This window comes from Podarcis gaigeae, assembly GCF_964106915.1.
Source record: "Podarcis gaigeae genome assembly, chromosome: 10".
Classification (NCBI taxonomy): Eukaryota; Metazoa; Chordata; class Lepidosauria; order Squamata; family Lacertidae; genus Podarcis; species Podarcis gaigeae.
In genome coordinates, this window is record NC_139686.1 from 2,981,234 (window position 1) to 3,004,803 (window position 23,570).

General features: G+C 49.7%; 4 protein-coding genes and 1 long non-coding RNA gene across 7 annotated transcripts in view; 1 reads left to right on the forward strand and 4 right to left on the reverse strand.

The window, feature by feature from the left end:
* LOC310825817 (uncharacterized protein) overlaps nt 1-16,855 on the reverse strand; it is a 48,414-nt gene extending 31,559 nt beyond the window's left edge. The window contains exons 1-3 of the mRNA XM_083699638.1: nt 16,521-16,855; nt 15,319-15,359; nt 12,476-12,620 (exon numbers count right to left, since the gene is read on the reverse strand). The gene's annotated coding sequence lies outside the window, so the exon portion shown is untranslated. The remainder of the gene's footprint in view (nt 1-12,475; nt 12,621-15,318; nt 15,360-16,520) is intronic.
* Nucleotides 1-23,570, reverse strand: part of LOC310826027 (uncharacterized protein) — a 179,230-nt gene that overhangs the window by 31,559 nt on the left and 124,101 nt on the right. The gene's annotated exons all lie outside the window — the stretch shown is intronic.
* The window catches only part of LOC310825819 (uncharacterized protein), a gene marked incomplete at its 5' end in the record, with an annotated part of 35,816 nt that overhangs the window by 8,580 nt on the left and 3,666 nt on the right, over nt 1-23,570 (reverse strand). The window lies entirely within an intron of this gene.
* The window catches only part of LOC310826081 (uncharacterized protein), a 78,079-nt gene continuing 76,471 nt past the window's right edge, over nt 21,963-23,570 (reverse strand). For both annotated transcript variants that reach the window (XM_083700636.1, XM_083700635.1), the window contains exon 3: nt 21,963-22,806. The gene's annotated coding sequence lies outside the window, so the exon portion shown is untranslated. The remainder of the gene's footprint in view (nt 22,807-23,570) is intronic.
* On the forward strand, nt 22,989-23,570 carry LOC310826341. Its single transcript, XR_014555768.1, has 3 exons — nt 22,989-23,117; nt 23,286-23,369; nt 23,454-23,570. It is a non-coding gene; the product is annotated as an uncharacterized lncRNA (long non-coding RNA).

Below are 23,570 nucleotides of genomic sequence, written 5' to 3' on the forward strand. Positions count from 1 at the left end.
AGGAAAGAGGTTCATGGACTAAGACAAGGCAGAGCCACTGTAAGACAATATCACTCCCGCTTTTTTGCACTGGTGAACGCGCTGGGGTGGGAGAAAGAGTCAGCTGCCGTCAGGGACCTGTTCTGGGAAGGGATGAACGGAGCTGTGAAAGATGAAATTGCAAGGGGGGAGAGACCCCAGACCACCAAAGACGTGGTGCAGAGGGCGCTAACGATTGGAGTGAGGCTGGAAGAACGCCCTTGGGGCAAGGAGGAAGGGCGCTGGGGACGCACGCCAGCAAGAGCACCGCCCCCCTTTCCCAGGGAAACGGCGCGCGCTCAATCCACGCCTCCGCTGGGAGGAGCAGAGGAGCCGATGGAGATAGGTGGTGCCAAGGCTCAGTCAGCAGCCAGAGCCCTAACGCCGGGAGCAGTCAAACTGAAGCCTCCTAGAGGGAACAGGAAGTGTTACATCTGCGACAGTGCTCAGCACATGGCGAAAGAGTGTCCCCAGAGGTTTTCCAAGCACACTGCAGCCTCAGCGACAGTAACAGGAGCAGTTCAGCAGAGTGCACCACAGCAGGGAAACGACAATGTCTGGCTGGAAGTGGAGCCACTGGGGCCCAGCCAGACGAGTCAGTGAAGCAGTCCTCAGGATTATTACAGCCCACAGACCCCCTCCCACCCAAACCAGTGGTGCGGCTCACCGCATCCCTCCAACTTCCCAATGGGCTCACCATGGAAGTTCCTATTACTATTGACTCTGGCAGCAATGCAGACTTTATAGGTGTGGATTTCATCCAGAAACATAGCATAGCGCTTCTGCCAGCGACGGTGCCCCTGAACGTCGTCACGGTGGACGGCAGAGAGCTACTGGGAGGGCAAGTGCTGCAGCAGATGCCGCCAATGGTGATGCAAATTGGAAATCACCGCGAAGTCATCAGCTTCAACGTCACCCGCCTGTCAGACACACCCATAGTGTTGGGCATGAGTTGGCTGGATAGGCACAGCCTGGCATTAGCATGGTACCAGCGTCAACTGACCTTCTGCTCCTCCTACTGCGCAGAACACTGCATCCTCGCTAACCAGGAAGATGAGGGGCGCGAGGATGGACCACAGCTAAACTTGGGCATGCTGCAGGCTGTACCCAACAACTACAAAGAGTTATTGGAGGTTTTCTGCGAGAAGGAAGCGGACAAGCTGCCTCCCCACAGACCCTACGACTGCAAGATTGACCTCCTGCCGGGGGCGACGCTGCCGACGGGGAAACTGTATTCCATGTCTGAGGATGAACTGCAGGAACTCAGGGAGTTCATAGATTACAACTTGAGGCGGGGATTCATCCGGGAATCCAAGGCGGTGGGGGGCAGTCCCGTGTTTTTTGTGAAGAAGCGGGACACGCCCCAGAAGAGGCTGGTAGTTGATTACCGCGTTTTAAATTCGAAAACCAAGCCCTCAGCCTTCCCTATGCCCAAGATCGATGACCTGCTGGTGACTGTGAGGAAGGGTCGCATCTTTACTAAGTTGGATCTGCGCGGAGCGTACAATCTCATTCGCGTGCGGGAAGGCGACGAGTGGAAAACGGCCATGTTTACGCCGCTGGGCACCTATGAATATAGAGTTATGCCTTTTGGATTACAAAATGGTTCCCACTGTTTTCAGGCCTTCATGCACCATGTCTTAGCAGGTCTTCTCTACAAGAAGTGCGTCTGCTTCCTGGACGACATCCTGATCTTCTCGGAGTCGCAGGAGGTTCACGAGAGAGATGTCAAGGAAGTCCTGCAGCGGCTGCGGGAGCACAGGCTTTACGCCAAGCTGGAGAAGTGCCAGTTCGACAGGACGGAGGTGGATTTCCTGGGCTACAAGCTGTCCGACAAGGGACTCGCCATGGACAGCGCCAAGGTACATTTGGTGCTGGACTGGAAAAGCCCGCGCAATCGAAAGGAGGTCCAGAGGTTTGTCGGCTTTGCCAACTTTTATCGCAAATTCATCAAGGGTTTCGCTATGCAGACGGCGGCCATCACCGACACCCTCAGTTCCAAGAAGAAGAAGTTCATCTGGACGGAGCAGGCGGAGCAGTCCTTTTAGAAGCTCAAGCGTCTATTCGCGTCCGAAGAACAACTACTACACGTGAACCCCAGCAGACCCATGAGGGTGGAGACAGACGCCTCAGACAGGGCCGTGGGGGCCGTCCTGTTGCAGCAAGACCACCAGGGGGACTGGAGGCCGTGCGCTTTCTACTCCAGAAAACTCAGCAAGTCAGAGCAGAACTACACCATCTGGGACAGGGAGTTGCTGGCCATACATGCAGCCTTCAAGGCGTGGCGGCACTTCCTCATCGGAGCCAAACACATGGTGCAGGTCCGCACGGACCATAAGAATTTGGAGTACTGGCGCACGGCGAGGTTCCTGAACCAGAGACACATCCGCTGGGCAGAGTTCTTTGCAGATTTCGACTTCAGGATAGAATACATCCCAGGAGGCAACAACATCATGGCGGACGCGCTATCCAGGAAACCGCAGTATCTAGAGGAAGAGGCACCGGAGGCGGCCAAGCACATTTTCGTGCCGAAGGCATGGGCATGCGCCTCAGCCACGGTGGACCTGGACGCGGTACGTTGCGCGCTGCAGACGGACTCCTTCGCTCGGGCCAAGATGGAGGAGGTGCGCAGCGGCACGGCGAGGGACGACGAGTTCCAAATACGCGACGGACTGCTCATCCGCAAAGGGGCCCTCTACGTGCCGGGAGACGATCTCTGCGCGAGAGTTCTGCAACAGCTGCACGACGCGCCCAGCGCGGGGCACTTCGGCAAGGAGAAGACGGTGGAATTAGTAGCCAGAGACTTTTGGTGGCCCAAGATGCGGGGGGAAATCGCGGACTACGTCAAAAGGTGCGACACCTGCCAAAGGGCCAAGCCAATACACAGGCCGCCGGCGGGCCTGTTGGAACCGCTACAGACACCGTTCGAACCGTGGGAGAGGGTGGCTCTGGACTTTGTCACAGATCTGCCCAGCTCGAGAGGCAAGACAGCAGTACTTGTGGTAGTAGACTTGTTCACCAAGATGGCCCACCTCATTCCCTGCGCGAAGGTGGCCACGGCGGAGCAGACCGCTAAGCTGTTCATAGACCACGTGTTCAAGGTGCACCGCCTGCCACGGTCTATCTTGTCCGACCGGGGGCGCCAGTTCATCTCCAACTTCTGGCAGAAGCTGATGGGTTTCCTGAACGTCAAGGTCAGCCTGGCGTCGGCGAGACACCCGCAGACAAACGGACAGGCGGAGAGGGTCAACGCCATCATGCAGCAGTACCTGAGATGCTACGCGAACCAGCAGCCCTCGACCTGGGTGGACTACCTACCGCTGGCCGAGTTTGCCTACAACAACACGAAGCACGTGTCCACAGGGGTGACACCGTTTTTCGCCAACAATGGGCGGCATCCCAGAACCTTCCCGGGTTTGGAGAAGGTGAGGGAGGGGGAGCCGCAGGGAGCAGAGGCCGTGGCAGCGGAGTTGCAGGAGGTCCACGAGCAGCTCAGGAGGCAGTTAGAGCTAGCAAAACAGGCTTACAAAGTGCAGACAGACCGACACAGGAGAGTTGGGGAGGATATCCCGGTGGGAGACTGGGTCTGGTTAGCAGCCCAGGCAGTCCCGGCCAGATCGTTGGCCAAGAAGAAGCTCGGACACAAGCAGCTAGGGCCTTACCAAGTCGAGGCGCAGATCAACCCAGTGGCCTTCCGGTTGACACTCCCGGAGGGGTCCAGAATGCACCCGGTCTTTCATAGATCAGTGCTCACGCCCTACAAGGCCCCTCACAGGTTTCAGGCGCCAGGAACAGCACCAGACCCGCTCAGGGAAGCGCCCACGAAGGGGGGGTCGCCGAGAGGGGAGCCACTCAATGAAGCCACAGAGATTTTAGACTCAAGGTGGGGGGAGGAAGGGATTGAATATCTCCTCGCCACAGAGGACACCCCGGTCAGCGCCAACAGGTGGGTGCTGGATTATGCAGTGGAGGAGCAGTGGCTCAAGGAAGAATTCCATACAATTTTCCCACACAAGCCCATGCCAGCGGACTTTTTCGACGACTGTCTGTTCAAACCCACACTCTCAGCCAGCACTTTCCAGGGTTTCTCTTCAGCTGAGGAGTCAGCCCCGGGAAACAGTTCCCCAGAGGGATCGCTCTCAGGGTTTGGCACGGGGGGATCTTATTGGTGGGAGGACCAACCCGAAGTGGGCTGGCGCAGAGACCTGCTGAAGGGACCCTGGGACGAGGTGTCACCCCAGGCGACAGGGGGAGAGGGGGTCTTGGGTGATTTGGGGGAGGCTCCAGGTTTCGAACACACCACCCAGGAGATAGAAGCAGAGGAGATCACCGTCGACGAGACCATGGAGGACTTCCCGGACTTATCCCGATGGCTGCACGCCTCGGGGGACGACCTGTATCCTGAACTCACCCCCACGACGCTGGAGCACCCGGAACCCGCACCTGAAGAGGGGGAGGGGGCAGGGGGGGTTTCGAGGGGGGGATGGATGTCAGAGGTTCGGGAGCAGAGACACAGGAGGGGGACCAAATGGAGAGCGAGGAGGAGGGATCCGAGGGAGGGGTAGGCAGTGACAGTAGCCAGAGGGATTCCACGAGCCTCTCCAGCGAATCGGAAGATTCACAGAAGGGAGCGCTGATGGCCAGGGAGAAGGGGGGGCCAAGAGGGAAACCCCAGAAGGAAGGGACCAGCGGGGACTCCCTGAGCAGCAGTTGGAAATCAGGACCAGCTTCGCCACCAGAACGCAGTAGGGAGGAGGAGTCCCAGGAATCGGGACCAGTGTTCTCGCTACCAGCGAGAGGAGATGAGTCAGGATTGACCACGCCTACATCGGGGAGCGGGGAAACGGTCAGAAGGAAGGTTACCGGCTGGGCGCGCGCGCCAAGTTCAAATGTACAGGCGAGCGGCACAGCAGGTAGCCCGGATAGGGAGCCAGGTCCTAAAGCCCGCCGGAAGGAGGGGCAAGACTCAGGGGGGTCAGCGTCAGAGGAATCCAGGAAGGAGGAAACCCCGGTGGGCAGAAGGACCCAGAGGAGGAAAGAACAGCGCAGGAGGTGGAGCAGGGCTAGGATCTTAAACTGGTGCGGAAGGGGTGGAGATCCAGAGGGGACTTCGCCGATCTAAGGTTAAGACGTAGGGCTGCAAGCTCTGGCGTTGGAATGGAAACTAAACTTCAATAAAGACTTTTGTACATTACATCAACCAGGCGTTGGTCCTCTGCGAGCTGGGACATAGAGGCAGCTCTGACAATATATATAATAAATGTTCATAAATGTACCAAGCAAGCACATTCATAGATATGTGGACCACATGTCTGGAGCAGCTCAGGAAGACAGTCCTGAAACCATTTAGACTCCCAAACTGACTGTTACGGCTAAAATCTGGGTGCGAGGCTGCTCTGCCACCCAGCTCATCGGACTAAGTCCGTGGGTCCCTGCGGAGGAAAAATGAGCTCAGCCGTAGACAGGAGCAAACTGCAGAAGATCCAAGTTTATTGCGCAACAGGTTCAAGGCGAGATTCAACAGTGAGAAAGGGGTGACATGAGTTTTTGAAACTCCCTCCATGTCCCAGAATACAGTGCAAAACACGTCATGAATACATTAAAGAGAGGTTTGGTTACACAGATTACATCATGAATATATTAAAGGGAGGTTGGGTTACACAGATTAACATATGGAGGAGGGAGGGGGGAATATGCAGAGCTGGAGATATGCACAGGTAAACACTTCCTGGGGATGAGGAAACAGTGGTCCCAAATATGCATAGTCTGCCACCTGACATTGTCTGGAGGAAAGGCTGATCAGAGCGATTTGACCAGGATTAGGGTCTTAACACCTTGCTTGAGGGATTATGCTGGACAGGGGAGGTGTGATGGAGTCCTAGAGAAATTGAGCAAACTGGCACGTTGATTTTCTATGAATTTTATAGATTTTAGTCCCTTTTGACATTGACAATTGGAAATAAATGGATATATTGTAGCAAAGAAGAAGGTAAAGAAGACATGCCCCCCCCTTCCGTATCATGACCAAACTTTTTCTCTGCAAGGAGGGAGGGGGTGAGGGAACCTTCCCATTGTCTCAGGAATTGGGAAATCACCATCTCAAAGGAATGGGCATACTGCCAGGAAAGGGAATCAAATAACGCATTATCAGAGAACATGGCAGGCAGGAAAAATAACAACATTCAAATTTCTGTTGCAGACCACCTTTTCTGTGATGCAGGTATGATGTATGTGGAGGGTGGTCTTGGGTTACACCCCTTCTGTGATGTATGTGTGATGTATGGAGGGGTGGTCTGGAGCTCCAGGGCAGGGAATTTAAAATGTCTCTATAAAGGCAGGCAACACCTTTGTTATGGGTCCTCCTCCTTTTCTGCGTGTGAGGGGAGCACACCAGAGAATACTGAGAAGCAATACTCTTGTGTCCCCCATAAGGGAAGAAGGGCAGCTTTTGTTTACAACAGATGGCACCCCAGATGGGACCTTCAGTTGCCCAGATTCAGAGGGGGGGCAAGGAAGGACTGGTGATCCAGCGCGCACCAGGCCATTAGCCAGGAGGAGCCACCAGTCCTCTAGTGACCCCAGGGTCTGGAAAGAACTGGAGTTCCAGCGGGGCTAACCACAGGAAGCAACGCTTCATCAGGTCGGCCACAAATTGATTTATTTTTTAATCTTTTCAAGATCTGTCCTTCCAGTGAGGACCCAGGGCTAATTTCCTTAAGAACGACTTGGATGATGGACTCAAGGGCATCCTGATCAAATTTGCAGATGACACCAAACTGGGAGGGGTGGCTAACACCCCAGAGGACAGGATCACACTTCAAAACGACCTTGACAGATTAGAGAACTGGGCCAAAACAAACAAGATGAATTTTAAGAGGGAGAAATGTAAAGTATTGCACTTGGGCAAAAAAAATGAGAGGCACAAATACAAGATGGGTGACACCTGGCTTGAGAGCAGAATATGTGAAAAGGATCTAGGAGTCTTGGTTGACCACAAACTTGACATGAGCCAACAGTGTGACGCGGCAGCTAAAAAGCCAATGCAATTCTGGGCTGCATCAATAGGAGTATAGCATCTAGATCAAGGGAAGTAATAGTGCCACTGTATTCTGCTCTCGTCAGACCTCACCTGGAGTACTGTGTCCAGTTCTGGGCACCACAGTTCAAGAAGGACACTGACAAACTGGAACGTGTCCAGAGGAGGGCAACCAAAATGGTCAAAGGGCTGGAAACAATGCCTTATGAGGAACGGCTAAGGGAGCTGGGCATGTTTAGCCTGGAGAAGAGGAGGTTAAGGGGTGATATGATAGCCATGTTCAAATATATAAAAGGATGTCACATGAAGGAGGGAGAAAGGTTGTTTTCTGCTGCTCCAAGAGAAGCGGGCACGGAGCAATGGTTCCAAACTACAAGAAAGAAGATTCCACCTAAACATTAGGAAGAACTTCCTGACAGTAAGAGCTGTTCGACAGTGGAATTTGCTGCCAAGGAGTGTGGTGGAGTCTCCTTCTTTGGAGGTCTTTAAGCAGAGGCTTGACAACCGTATGTCAGGAGTGCTCTGATGGTGTTTCCTGCTTGGCAGGGGGTTGGACTCGATGGCCCTTGTGGTCTCTTCCATCTCTAGGATTCTATGAATAGATGCGTTTGATCTTCTTGCAGTCCATGGGACTCTCAAGAGTCTCCTCCAGCACCAGAATTCAAAAGCATCCATTCTTTGGCGATCAGCCTTCTTTGTGGTCCAGCGCTCACTTCCATACATCACGACTGGGAAAACCAGAGCTTTAACTATATGGACCTTTGTTGGCAAAGTGACGTCTCTGCTTTTTAAGATGCTGTCTAGGTTTGTCATTGCTTTTCTCCCAAGAAGCAGCCTTGCCGTGGCAAAGGGGCTTCAATAACTCAGAGAAGCTATGAGCTATGCCGTGCAGGGCCACCCAAGACGAACAGGTCATAGTGGAGAGTTTTGACCAAACGTGATCCACCTGGAGGAGGAACCGGCAAGCCACTCCAGTATCCCTGCCAAGAAAACTCCATGGACAAAGGCAACAGGCATATGAATCATGTATAACCCTCCCCTTTTCTGATGTAGCAATGATCCTCCATGAACTGTATGCTGGGATAAGATAGAAACTTTTAAAAGTCCTTGTCACCCCATCCTCGGGGTTCAATTCCTCTTTGGACCTGTTGCGCAATAAACTTTGATCTACAGCTATTTGCTCCGGTTGGTGGCTGGACTCCTTCCTTTATTCCGCAGGGACCGACGGACTCTGCCCGATGAGCTGGGTGGCTGAGCAGCCTCGCACCTGGATTCTCCCCCCCCCCCAAAACACAAAATTAACCTTTTATTGGTCAGACCTAGGAGACTTGATAGCCTTTGGGGGCATACAACACCCGGAATCCGAGCCTTCTTCCCTTGGGGGTCCGCCAGCTGGTGCCTCCCCCCCCTTTCACCCAGTCAGTCCATGACAGCAGCAGCAGCAACAACAGTACAATAAGTATGATAATAATATGCACACTGGTCCTCTGGCAGGAAAATTGATAACTTCTGGGACTATGGAAAAATACTATCTTCCCCAAACCCCAGAATAAGCAGGAGCTCTGGGGTTGCCCCATGGGGTTCATGAGGGAAGATGGGCCCCCCAGGAGACTTCCCTGGTACCTGCAGCCCCTCCTTCCCCCTCTTGCAATAAGGCATGGGGGAAATCTCCCATTAAATTACAGTAATTTAAGTTTTCTTCAGAACACGTAGGAGGCAGCGAGAAGTTCTAGTGAAGAAGCAGTGTTCGGAGATCATGTGGTGGTGGGGGTGAGAGAGTTTGGTGCAAAAGCAAGTCACACACAGATGCACCCATCTTGCATGCTTGAGTACAGCAACACCAGGGCATGAGCCAAGTATCGGCAGGGTAGGGGCCATGTGTAGAGCAATTCCCACACTGAGGTCAAAAACACACACAGAGGCAGCAGGACTTCTTCAGTAATAGTTTACTGAGTTTTCAAAGCATACAGTTCTCCCTGGGCCCCCAGTGATACACAAAACTTTGCTTCTGAGAGCAAATCCAGTTTCAGCCGTAAAGAAATACAGCACACAGGATATCTAAGTCAGGCACACAAACCGGCAGAAGGGAGCAAGGGAGGAAAGAGGCTGGAAGGACACAGGGCAATGGAGGTGTGTTTCCCTTCATGTGGTTTTGGAGGGAAGTCAGCAACTCGGCATCTGCTGGGGCTTCACGAAGCAAAGCTTTCTGCCGCCTGCTTCCAGGCAAATGAGCATCCCCGACACTGTGATCTGTGGGGTGTTGCCATATCAGTTGTTTTTGGAAGGTTATCACGATGTGGTCTAGAAACCAGTTTGTACAATATATCGCCCAGCCGTAATCCTCACTGACCACCAGAAATCCAGATAAACCCTCACCCCTTCTCTATCAAAAGGTACTTTACATCTTAGATTATAATCACATTGTTTGACATTGCCTTCAATATTTCATTACTATACAGTTTTACACATAAATTCCAGAACTTCGCATACACAACATGTGTTAATGACTGATTTCCTGCTGAGTTCATTTCTGTGAAGAAAAGAGTGGACTCCGAGAGGAAGACGTCCCACACTCCATACATCTAAATGGGTTCTTCCATGTGAGAGTCCCTGCATTTTCCTTAAACACTCTATTGTAAAAAAAGCACTTTTTGCAATCTTTTCATTTAAGCTGCTTCTCCTCTTTGAGTTTGTTGATGGTTTGTAGGGTTTCAACTCCTAAAGTTCTTCCTGTCCATGAGTCTGTTGATTTAGAATTTTCCACTAGGACTGAACCTCTATCAACTTTCCTGATATTTACAAGGTTTGTCATTTGTGTGAGTTTCTTGACATAAATCAAGGGTTCTACTCTGACTGCAGCTCCTACCACACGCCATACATTTAAACAATTTCTCTGTCATGTGTCTGCCAATGTTTTCTAAGGTGTCCACTCCGACTGAAGCTCTTTCCGCACTCTAGGCATTTAAATGGTTTCTCTCCTGTGTGAGTCCGTTGATGTCTTCTAAGTTTTCCATTTTCAGTAAAGCTCTCTCCGCACTCCAAACATTTATATGGTTTCTCCCCTGTGTGAATACGCTGGTGCAATTTAAGTTCTCCATTCTGACTGAAGCTCTTTCCGCACTCTATACATTTGTATGGTTTCTCCCCTGTGTGAGTCCGTTGATGTGTTCTAAGGTTTCCATTCTGACTGAAGCACTTTCCACACTCCATGCATTTAAATGGTTTCTCCCCCGTGTGAGTCCGTTGATGCTTTCTAAGATTTCCATTATCACTAAAGCTCTTTCCACACTCCATACATTTATATGGTTTCTCCCCTGTGTGAGTCTGTAGATGTATATTGAGGTGTCCACTCCGACTGAAGCACTTTCCACACTCCATGCATTTAAATGGTTTCCCCCCTGTGTGACTCCGTTGATGTGCTCTAAGGGTTCCACTATCAGTAAAGCTCTTTCCGCACTCCATACAATAATATGGTTTCTCCCCTGTGTGAGTCTGTTGATGTGTTCTAAGTTTATCACTCCGATAGAAGCTCTTTCCGCACTCCATGCATTTAAATGATTTCTCCCCCATGTGAGTCTGTTGATGTCTTCTAAGTGTTCCATTATCCTTAAAGCTCTTTCCGCACTCCATACATTTATATGGTTTCTCCCCTGTGTGAGTCTGTAGATGTATATTGAGGTGTCCACTCTGACTGAAGCTCTTTCCACACTCCATGCATTTAAATGGTTTCTCCCGTGTGAGTCCGTTGATGTGTTCTAAGGGTTCCATTATCAGTAAAGCTCTTTCCGCACTCCATACAATAATATGGTTTCTCCCCTGTGTGAGTCTGTTGATGTGTTCTAAGTTTATCACTCCGATAGAAGCTCTTTCTGCACTCCATGCATTTATATGGTTTTTCCCCTGTGTGAGTCCGTTGATGTGTTCTAAGGTTTCCATTCTGACTGAAGCTCTTTCCACACTGCATGCATTTAAATGGTTTCTCTTTTTTTTTTTTTTTTTTATAAAGATATTTATTAGGGTTTTTTATAAAAAATACAAAAATAATAAACAACAATCCTTTTGTCTTAACAAATTTTCAAACCTTTTTGGACTTCCTCACGTTTCCCGTTCACACTTACATTGTAAATACATTTTTCCAAGCAAATTATCATGTAATTTATAGTCGCTCTTTTAAATGAAACATAACAATTCTTCAGCAATTTTTGTTTTCTAAAATCTCACTTATCTTCCAATTCAAATCCAAATTAGTGATGGCCAATTTTTTGTAATCAAGCACCCTTCTTAACATTCCACCAAATTACAATATTTTTGTAAATAAATCTTAAATTTCCTCCAGTCTTCTTCAATCTTTTCTTCTCCCAAGTCTCGGATTCTGCCGGTCATTTCCGCCAATTGCATATAGTCCATCAGCTGCATCTGCCATTCTTCCAGTGTGGGTAAATCTTGAGTTTTCCAGTTCTTAGCGATAAGTATCTCCCCCATGTGAATCCGTTGATGTCTCCTAAGTTTATCACTCCGATAGAAGCTCTTTCCACAATCCAGACATTTAAAAGTTTTTTCCCTTGTGTGAGTCCGTTGATGTAATCTTAAGTGTCCATGTTGACTGAAGTTCTTCCCACACTCCCTGCATTGCAGTCCTTTTCTGCCCATGTGAGTCCGCTGATTTATTCTAAGTTTTCCACTATCAGTGAAACGTTTCCCACACTCCATACCTTTAAACGGTTTCTCCTCTGCTGGACGTCGTTGATGTGAACTATGTGTGCTCATTCAATGAAGCATATTCCGCATTTCACACATTTTAATTTCTATCCCTAATGGGGGGGAATTGTGCCCCATCCCCTGGAGTTCTGACTGTCTTCTCCATCTCCTTCTTCAGAGTGGGAGGAAAGGAAATCCTATTTTGGTTTCAAGGAAGAGAACAAAGGGAAAGAGAACACATCAAGCTCCATTTGCACCTTCTCCTATTTCAACGTCTCCTACATTCCCTCACCTCCTACCCATGTTCCCAAGTGAAGTTGCAATGTCAAATGATAGTAATTTATGAGCAACTTTCAAAATCTTCAATCAATGTTAATAAAGCAGCTTGATTTTTTAAAGAATGATGTGCTGTCTGATCTTGTGCCCGTCTTCTGATGCAGAACTATCCTAAAACGACACCGAAAAGCAGGATATTCAAGGCAAATAGATAAACTGTACTTAGTGGAATGTGTAGTATCTTGAAAATGTAGTACTTATTCACTAATGGCTTGAAGTTGTGTTATTTCTGGGGACATGAATTTATTCCTGTTCTGTCTTAAAGATCATAATCATACGATGTCATGGGGTGTTAGGGGAGTGGTAGTTCCTTTGGTGGGGGAAATGTCATGCACCTTATGGGGTAATTTATCCACCATTGGTCCCCACCCTGCACTCAGCTCTCACCTGTGGCTTCCAGAAGCTTTCAGGATGCAATACAGGCCACAATCCCAGGAACAGCTTCAACCGACCGGCTAAACCAGGTGAGGATACCTGATGGGTCTCAAATTCTTGGTGGGTTGGGGAATTCTGCTGCCGGTGAAGAAAGGCCCTGGTGGATGGAGAGGATGAGAAGAACAGTGAATCCCACACTCAAGAAGGCAGATTCTGCCCATTCTGCAGAGGAAAGGGAAGGGCAGATGGGGCTCGTCTACCGGGGAAGGGAGCTCCCTGAGATGGAAAACTCTAGTCGTAATACTTTGGTGCACTCCTTCGCTTCCTCTTGAGTTATCTTCAGGAGAAGAAAAGCTATGGAGGAAAACCAACACAAATCCAGAGTGGACTCTCTAAGATGGTTGGATGGTGTCCTGCCCACCTCCTTCCAGCCACTCCTGCAGCCAAGCTGGTGCCTAACATACTGCTCTTGAGATCATATAAGCCAGGCTGAGAAGGGGGTCTTGTTGTCTAGGCAGCCCAGGACCCCCAAACACACTGTCCAGGCTGGCAGGACTGCTAACACAGCAGTTTCAGGGGGAGCGATGAACTCAGACCTGTGTATCAAAATCTCTCCAATGTAGAATATGTAAAACAGAAATGTTGTTTATATCATACATCAAATAAAAAGTATTCAGAATATTTGTCTTTTGAAGAAAAGATCACCAAGTATCCGATGGCCCCTTCAAAGCTAATGAAAGTCTTGTGCCTGGAGCTTTTGGGGGTGCAGGTCCAGTGTTAATGAAGAAATTACACACACATTGCAATAGTTTCTACCACTGCGACGACTCTGCTACAGGGAACTGACGGAGAGCTATCCACCGGAGTCCAGTGGGGCGCAGCGGAAGCCTGCCGGACCCCATCCAAAAGCCAGATGCACTCGGGCCAGTCGGCTCCAGGGACCACACATTCGCTCAATAACACGCATGGACATTTCCCCTAACTTTTTAGGAGAAAAAAGCTGCGTGTTATAGAGGGGAAAATACGGTAAATCTGATGTACAGTTGATTTACTATAAATTTATAAGAAAAATGTCGTGTATGTTGTGTGTGTCGTGTAAGTACAAACTGAATGACTGGGGAGGGGGGTTCCTGCAACAGCAGGAAAGCTTCTTCCACCATTATCCTTCCAATTGGGATTCAGGCCTCATCATGGGACTGAAACTGCACTGGTTGTGCTGGATGATGATCTCCGATGTGCTAGAGTCCGAGGGGAAAACTGTTTCCTGGTTCTGCTGGATCTCTAAGCGGCTTTGGAGACCGTCGACCATGGTATCCTTCTGGGCCCTCTAGGGGAGCTGGGGGGCCTGCTATGCAGTGGTTCCCCTCCTTCCTCCTGGGCCTTGTTCAGAAGGTGGTCTTGGGAGAGGAGTGTTCTGACCCCTTGGTTGCTGCCTTGTGGGAGCAACACAGTTGCCATAAACAATAATCCCACCCACAAACTCTCATTTACACACAGCCTGTCGATGGGGGGGGGGTCACACACGTCACCTGTGCTAATGCTGGCAGTCTTTGGCCTGTATAGGCACACCCTGGGTGTTGAGCCTCCAGCCACGGGGCTGTCTATCATGAAAATGGGTCCTTTGACTGGAAAGATTCACGCAGCCACTGTCAATGAATTTTGATGGATTGTATCTCAGCTTGTCTGTCAGTCTGACACTGCCTACAAAAAGTTAGAGGAACAAAAATGCCTTTGAGATGCAGCTTCTATATCAATCCTGAGAGCCATTCCATGGACTCTGCACCCCTGTTTCTGATGACAGGTGTACATCTTCTGCATCCTCAATGAACCATGCAGAGAAGAGACGCTTAAAGATGGAAGCCTGAGAGAGAGGAAAAGGTTTCTGGCTGCATCCTGGGTGGGATTGCGGAAACAAAGAGCCGCTTCTGAGAAGGCCTCCCCCCTCCTCTCTTCCTCTTGGGATTTCCTCTCCTCTCCAGGGGGAACAATGGTTGGACCAGGCAGAATTGCTGTATCTGCCATTAATTTAATTTTAATTTTATATTAGAATGAATTGCTTTTAGAATGCATTTTAATTAATTGATCATGAGCCCGGCTTCACCCGGGGAATGGTGAGATATAAATTATTATTATTATTATTATTATTATTATTATTATTATTATCTGGACAGGGCAGGAGCTTATGGGGTGGGAAGCGGGTGAAGCTTGCAGGAAGGAAGGTGCGTCTTGCTAATGGAGAAATCTGAGGGGCCCCCTGGAGAAAAAACAAGGACACCAGCCAGGAATACCAGAGCAAAACAGCAGCCAGTAGGCTTGGTATTTATTGAAGACGGTCGCGACAGGACTCCCACCTGCCACCAGGTGAAACAAGATGGAAGCCCCGTACAAAAGAGAACCCAAAATTTTATTAGCTGCTAATCCCAATGTTACAGTTTCCAAAATACATTATGAAAGGGGAGGTCTGGTGGCTGTAATCTGAGCGTCCTAGACCCTGCCCCATGGTTCCCCTTGCCCACCACCAAACATCTATCAGGTGAAAGAAAAGAGATATTTACATTTCCCTTCTAGGAGCAGAAGTGCGTCAGTAGCCAGAGTGGAACAAGGGTGGAGGAAGTGTAAACAAACATGACCGCCATGTGGCCTGATTTATTCCCCCCCCCCCCCCGCCAAGAAGGGAAATGGCCGGCATGCGGCCTACAGCTAGAGGGTGGTGGATAGCTATTCCCCCCCGCTACCACAAAACAAAAAGGTTGCCCCTGCATCCTAGCTGGGCGCCCGCCCAGAAAGAAAAGCCACAAAATTGTGGCCTAGCCTGGCGGAGGGGCCATGCCCCTTCCAATCAGGCCAGAACTTACCTTAATCTGGCCGCCAGGACACGCTCCTGAGGATCCTGATCCTGGAAGGAAGAAAACCAAAAGAGGCTTGGACAAAGGGGTCGGCCTCCTTTCTTTGGCCTTTGCCCCACCCCCGGCTGGCCATCCATTGTCCTTCCTGACCTGTTTCCCAGCCAAGTTAATCCAAGCCTTTTGTCTTCATCTGGGTTGGTTCTTTGTGGAATGGCTACCTGTCTGGCACTCAGGTATCAGGATGCCAGGGATTATCACTCAGGCAGAGGGGCTGCTGAGTAGCTGAGCTCACATGTCTATAGGAATTTCTGAAGTTACCCCAGTGAGCCAGTACATAGAGACATTTATCAGTGAATTCATACATTTGGTATCGTGCAGCAGAGGTCCTTTGAATAGATAGGAAGAAACTGTGATGAAGTGCTGTGTGGGAACAAATCACAAAAGTGATGGTGCTGATTTTGGTAGTGGGCTGCATGTGCATGATATCTGCTGGAGGGGCAACCACCCCCAACCTATACATAGATTCCTGCAACAGTCTGGACAGGGCAGGGGCTTATGGGGTGGGAAGATGATAGAGGTTGCAGGAAGGAAGGGGTGGGGGGACACGACCCCCCACTTTCCAGGGATCCCTCTGGCTGCCTTGAAGGGGTGGCCGATTCCTGGGTGGGAGGGAGAAGCCAAGGCAGCCCCTCCGGAGATTCCCCACAGGAGCCACTATGGATAAGTCTCCCCAAAGACTGGTTTCCTATCTCTCCCCCCCCCCAATTCTGCCCTTCCCTGCCGCAGGGATGCTCCCCCTCCCCACTTCCTCGACTCCCTCCCTCTGTCCCAGAGTCTCCACTGAACCCAGAGGCCCCCCCTTGGCGTGGCTTACCCCACGCCCTGCGCCCCCATCTCTCCCTCCGGAGGGCCCCCCACCCAAGACGAACAGGGGAGGACAGGGGGGTCACTATCCAGGCGTCCCTAACGCCCCTTAACCCTTTCATGGCCCACCTCTTTCCGCGCGGAACCCACAGAGTCCCAGGGATGCCTGCGCGGGCAAATGGGGCGAGGGGGCTTCGTGGGATCCCCTGGGTGGGCTTCCTAAGGGTCCAAGGAAAACCTCCTTCATTGTACGCGTGCAGGGATCCAGATCCACGAAAGGCGCTTTGGGGAGCTGGCGGGGGTCTCTGGGTCCTTTTCTCCCCCTCCCTCCCCCGCGAGCCCTTTACCTCTTTGTCCTCGCTCCCGATTCTCCTTTCCTTTCCTGCAACATCCACGTGGGTGGGGTGGGGGGATTTACCTGCCGCCCCTCCTTCCCTTTCCGAAAGCGCGCGCCCCTAGAGCTACGGCGCAGAGCAGCAATCCGGCGCAGAAGCTCCACTTGCGGGAGAAGCAGGCAGGTTGGGAGGGGGCTCACCCCCCCTACACTTTCCCGAAGCAGAAGCCGGATAGCGAGGAAGAGGAGCAACATATTGGGGAGGGGATTTGGGCTTTGCGGAGGCGGGGTCTGGGAAGGATGTGCCGGGAGGGTGGAATTTGGGGGGCGGGGAGGAGAGGAAAGTTTCACCCCCTCCCCTCTTCCTCCTGAGAATCAGGAGAATGGGGGAGGGGCTGATCCCGGCAATCCACTTGCAAAGTGGGGACCCCCCCCACACACACAATGTTTATATTGCAAAATCCTTCCCTCCCCCACCCCACGCCACGAGCTTAGATCCGTCCGTGTTTTAGGTATTGCTGCTGTTAAATCCAGGAAGGGGGGGAGGGGCAGTCAAGACAGAAATCCATCGGGATGGTGGGTTGAATCCTGATACTTTCCAAGGCGAAGCGCAAGGAAGCCTTGCAGCTAGGGGGATGTGTGAATACTGTTGTGGTGCTTTGGGGAAGAGGGTAGTTAAAAAGGTGTGGGAAAGTGGGGTTGTGGTGGAGCGATGAACCCCAAAGGACTGAGAATTCACTGTGAACAGGACGGGCCCACCCAAGCCTCACCCCCTTGCCTAAAAGCCTGACACCCCGCAATGTGACAGGATTGTGACTCCTGCCCTCAGCAAGCAAAATAGTTCCCCCTCCCCACCGGAGGAAAGCAATCTATGGGATGCTGAGGTGCCCTGAGGGCTGTGCGGGACCCCCATTCCTTGAAATGGAGGGAGCCGTGGGCTGTGGCTCTGTGTGTGTCTCAGGCAAAAGGGGGAGGGATGCTCTGTGTGTTTTGCTAGCAATTAAATTGCACATTTGGGGGGGGGGAGCTTTCTTTTTGTGTGCTTTGCATTGAGACTCGTGTTTCCAGCTTAGCCAGGGGAGCTGGGGCGGGAGGGCCGCCTGTGTGTGTGTGTGAGAGGGGGGGGGAACCCCCCCCCGCAATAACCGGCTCCCAGCTCTGTGTATGTCTTAAGTATTTTATTGTCTCTATCTCGGCCAAGAGGGGCTGAGGCTGTGAGGAAAGGGGGAAGCTGCTTTAAGACCCAGAAGTGGTGAAAAGCAAGATATAGTCTGTGTTCTAGGATTATGATAATATTTAATTCTCTTGCTGATTATGCTGTTTTCAATGTGCATTTTATATTTCCCCTCCTTTAGCAATGTTTTCTTCTGAATGAAGCTGAACTGTGACACACACCCCAAAAGAAAAAAAATCTCAGGAAGGTATTTGTTACAGAAATTACAAGGCGGGGTGGGGCACATCTTTAAAGTTGTTAAATGTTACAAATATTATGTCTGAATGTATCCTTTTGGCTTGACAGTTCAGGGAAGATACCTAGCTTTAAAAAATCATATAAAATCAACTCCTTTGCCAGTTCCCTCCATTCCAATGCTATTTTGTCCTTGGAAAAGGGACTCTTTTTTCCTGCCACCTGTCGGACTTGGGTTCAACGGAGCTCCTCCGATGATGATTAATGACCTGAGCCTTTGATGAGGCTCCAGGCACACTCCCCATTCAGCAGAGTGTCCAGCACGCAGGGAAGGACGAGAAGTTTATTAGCTACATTGCTAAAGAGTTTTGTTTCTAACTACGCAGACAGAAAAGAAATATACGTGCTCTCTCTGTGAATGCAGAGAGAAACTGAAAAGCAAAGGAACAGGAAACCACTAAAGTCACATCCGCCTCCTGTCTTCCGTGAGACTTCCAACAGTCTGGAATGCCCCTGGAATGCCAAACAGAGTCCTGTGACTCCAAGAGCACGGCACAGTGGCAACACACAGAAACCAGACCACCTCCCCAAGGGTGAAGATGTGTAGACACGCCTCCTACCCCAGGAAATGCCCAGAGGTGACAATTGCTGGGCTCACTGTTAGCCAAGGGAAGCCAAATCTCATCACCAGACTTGTCTCAGGCTGCAGACATGCAAAGGAAGTTCTGTTGTCCTTTTGGGTGGTGGGTACTTGAGACATGTTTGCCTCTGCACAACAGCAGCAAGAATACTTATTGCAAAGTACTGGAAGACACAAGATCTACCCACCTGGGAAGAATGGCAGATGAAGGTGATGGACTACATGGAACTGGCGGAAATGACTGGCAGAACCGAGACCAGGGACAGTGGCGTAGCGTGGGTTGTCAGCACCCGGGGCAAGGCAAGTAATTTGCGCCCCCCTAACCCACGGATTTGCGCCCCCTAACCCGTGGATTTGCCCTAACCCCAGATGTTGCGCCCGGTGCGGCCGGCCCCCCCTGCACCCCCCACGCTACGCCACTGACCAGGGAGAAGAGTCGGTGGAAGAAGATTGGAAGAAATTTAAAGTTTATTTACAGAAACATTGTAAAATTAAGGAATGATAGAAGGATGTTGGAATGAAGTTATGTGGTTTTAGCAGAAATGTTATAAAGGACTAAGTAAAAATGGATTGTTAATTAGCGAAAGAAGAGAATGTAAAATTATAGTATATCAAGATAAATTATTAGGATAAAAACAAAGATGGAAAGGATTTGCTGAAATATCTAATTGAACTGGAATACAAAAAAGGAAGGTGTGAGGAGGTCAAGGAAATAAGCAAAGGAAAGAAAGTTACGTAAAGGTTTGATTTGTTTTTTAAAAAATTGTCTGTATTTTTTGTTGTTTGTTTTTATGCATTGTTTTGTTTCTGTTTTTCGTTTAACTCAGTGTTTCTTCTATTTTTCTTTCTGTAACCTTTAAAACCTTAAAATCTATTAAAAAAAAGAGAGACATGTTTGCCTCTGCTAATCTTATACTTGGGTGTTGCCCCGACATATCTGCCTATGCTAATCTTGTGTAACCCTCCCCTTTCTGACATTTTAGTGATGTAGCAATGATGTATGGATGATGCTGTGCAAACTGAATCCTGGGATTTGGTCGGAAGGTTTTAAAAGTCAATGTCGCCCCAGGGTCAGAGTTCCCTCACTGCTGTTTGAACCAGTTGCACAACAGTAAAGGATCTCAGTCTACTGACTGCTATTTGCTCCAAATTGCTTGGCTGGAATTTCCTTTGTTTACTGACCGCACGGACCCGCGGGGGACTTGTACCCTGGCGAGCTGGGCTGTTGAATAGTCTCTCAACCCATAATTTTCTTTAACATGTTGAAAGGTCCTCTCCCATTCACAATATTGACTGCCTGTTATAAAATCGTTGGACTCTTATCTCCTCCTGGCTCCTGAGTTTATTGGCCAGACCTAGGAGTTTTTATAGCCTTTGAGGGTATACAGTGGTACCTTGGTTTATAACCATACAGTGGTACCTTAAGTTAAGTACTTAATTCGTTCCAGAGGTCCGTTCTTAACCTGAAACTGTTCTTAACCTGAAGCACCACTTTAGCTAATGGCGCCTCCTGCTGCCGCTGCGCTGCACGATTTCTGTTCCCGTCCTGAAGCAAAGTTCTTAACCCGAGGTACTATTTCTGGGTTAGCAGAGTCTGTAACCTGAAGTGTATGTAACCGGAAGCGTATGTAACCACAGGTACCACTGTAATCCATTCCGGAGGTCCGGTTGTAAACCAAAACAGGTTGTAAGCCAAGGCGTGCTTTTGCCAATGGGGCCTCCACCCCCCCCAAAAAAATTGGGTTGTAATCCAAAAAAAGGGGTACGGACTTCGGTGTTTGACATGGTTGTAATCCAAAACAGTTGTAATTCAAAGCAGTTGCAAACCAAGGAACCACTGCACAACGTTTGGTGCTGTGACTCAGATAAATTGAGGCTTTCTTTGAGCCCACCCAGCTGTGGGTGCCTGAACCGAGGGAGCCGTGGGCTGTGGCTCTGTGTGTCTCGGCCAGCTGTGGGCGCCTCAAGCAGGCAGCAGCAGGCTCCCAGCTCTGTGAATGTCTACGTATTGTCTCTAACTCGGCCAAGAGGGGCTGAGGCTGTGAGGAAAGTTTTCTCACTTTGTGTTTTGCTTGAAGGCTCCTGTCCGGCTGAGGGCTGGGGCTGCAGAGATCGGGCTCTCTCCCCCCTTGGCACAACTGCGAGTTCTCTGCCCAGGACTGGCGGGCTGTGCAGCCGAGGGGGGCATTTATTTATGAGTCTCTTCTTTCTATAGGCTTTATGACTGTCAGCCTTGCTGGGGCAGCCGGCCACCAGTCTCTTTTCAAAAGGGTTTCCCCCCAACTTTTATTTTATCTGCAACATGTCAGAAGGCAGGGGGTCCCCCTTGTGTAACAGCTTAAGCAGGAGGGCATAATGGGGGGCGGGTCACACTCACAGGAGGAATGGACTCCATTACAAGGCATGGTGAATAATTTTGGCAAATTCAAATGCAAATACGGTGGAGTGATGAACCCCAAACAAGTGAGAACTCCCTGCGGACAGCCCCCCCCCCGGGCTTGTAGGACCTGGACCTAACCAACCAGGTTTTTAGAAGCATGACAAAACACCATGGGAGTTCGGAGCAGTTTGCATAGGCAGACTCCTGGTTAGCAGTCCTGAGAGAGAGCCCAAAATAAGTTCAAAGGACAGTATTGTACCTCGCTGATGGTGCAGTGGGCACTGAAGGAGGCAGAAGTAATCAAAGCCCAAAAGAAAGAGCACTTTTCCAGAGGAGAGGAGAAAATGAAAGAACTGACTTGGCCCTCAAAGGGTCCCATATCAGCCTTTAATTGGCTAGACCTAGGAGTTTTGATAGCCTTTGAGGGCATACAAGACCCAGACTCCGAGCCTTCTTCCCTTGGGGGGTCCCCAGCTGGTGCCTCCCCCCTTTCACCCAGCTAGTACATGACAGCAACAGCAGCAATAACAGAAAATTCAGTACGATAATAATATGCACACTGGTCCTCTGGCAGGAAGAATAATAACCTCTGGGACTGTAGCACTCGTGCTATGTAAAAGTAATATCTTCCCCAAACCCCAGAATAAGCAGGAGCTCTGGGGTTGCCCCATGGGGTTCATGAGTGAAGATGGGCCCCCCAGGAAACTTCCCTGGTACCTGCAACCGATCCTTCCCCCTCTTGCAATTAGGCTTCGGGGGCAATCTCCCATTCAATTACAAGTAATTTAAGTTTTCTTCAGAACACGTAGGAGGCAGCGAGAAGTTCTAGTGAAGAAGCAGTGTTCAAAGATCATGTGGTGGTGGGGGTGAGAGAGTTTGGTGCAAAAGCAAGTCACACACAGATGCACCCGTCTTGCATGCTTGAGTACAGCAACTCCAGGGCATGAGCCAAGTATCGACAGGGTAGGGGCCATGTGTAGAGCAATTCCCACACTGAGGTCAAAAACATACACAGAGGCAGCAGGACTTCTTCAGTAATAGTTTACTGAGTTTTCAAAGCATACAGTTCTCCCTGGGCCCCCAGTGATACACAAAACTTTGCTTCTGAGAGCAAATCCAGTTTCAGCCGTAAAGAAATACACCACACAGGATATCTAAGTCAGGCACACAAACCGGCAGAAGGGAGCAAGGGAGGAAAGAGGCTGGAAGGACACAGGGCAATGGAGGTGTGTTTCCCTTCATGTGGTTTTGGAGGGAAGTCAGCAACTCGGCATTTGCTGGGGCTTCACGAAGCAAAGCTTTCTGCCGGCTGCTTCCAGGCAAATGAGCATCCCAGACACTGTGATCTGTGGGGTGTTACCATATCAGTTGTTTTTGGAAGGTTATCACGATGTGGTCTAGAAACCAATATGGAAAAATATATCGCCCAGCCCTAATCCTCACTGACCACCAGAAATCCAGATAAACCCTCACCCCTTCTCTATCAAAAGGTACTTTACATCTTAGATTATAATCACATTGTTTGACATTGCCTTCAATATTTCATTACTATACAGTTTTACACTTAAGTTCCAGAACTTCGCATACACAACATGTGTTAATGACTGATTTCCTGCTGAGTTCATTTCTGTGAAGAAAAGAGTGGACTCCGAGAAGAAGACGTCCCACACTCCATACATCTAAATGGGTTCTTCCATGTGAGAGTCCCTGGATGTTCCTTAAACACTCCATTGTAAATAAAGCACTTTTTGCAATCTTTTCATTTAAGTTGCTTCTCCTCTTTGAGTTTGTTGATGGTTTGTAGGGTTTCAACTCCTAAAGTTCTTCCTGTCCGTGAGTCTGTTGATTTAGAACTTCCACTAGGACTGAACCTCAACTTTCCTGATATTTACAAGGTTTGTGTTTTGTGTGAGTTTGTTGACATAAATCAAGGGTTCCACTCTGACTGCAGCTCCTTCCACACGCCATACATTTAAACAGTTTCTCTGTCATGTGTCTGCCAATGTTTTCTAAGGTGTCCACTCTGACTGAAGCTCTTTCCGCACTCCAGGCATTTAAATGGTTTCTCTCCTGTGTGAGTCCGTTGATGTGTTCTAAGGGTTCCATTATCACTAAAGCTCTTTCCGCACTCTATACATTTATATGGTTTCTCCCCTGTGTGAGTCCGTTGATGTGCTCTAAGGTTTCCATTATCACTAAAGCTTTTTTTGCACTCCATGCATTTAAATGGTTTCTCCCCTGTGTGAGTCCGTTGATGTGTTCTAAGTGTTCCATTCTGACTGAAGCTCTTTCCGCACTCCATGCATTTATATGGTTTCTCCCCTGTGTGAATCCGCTGGTGTATTCTAAGGTGTTCATTATCAGAAAAGCTCTTTCCGCACTCCAGGCATTTAAATGGTTTCTCCCCTGTGTGAGTCCGTTGATGTCTTCTAAGGTGTCCATTATCACTAAAGCTCTTTCCGCACTCTATACATTTATATGGTTTCTCCCCTGTGTGAGCCGGTTGATGTCTTCTTAGGTGTCCATTTCCAGTAAAGCTATTTCCACACTCCAGACATTTATATGGTTTCTCTCCTGTGTGAATCCTCTGGTGCAATTTAAGTTCTCCATTCTGACTGAAGATCTTTCCGCACTC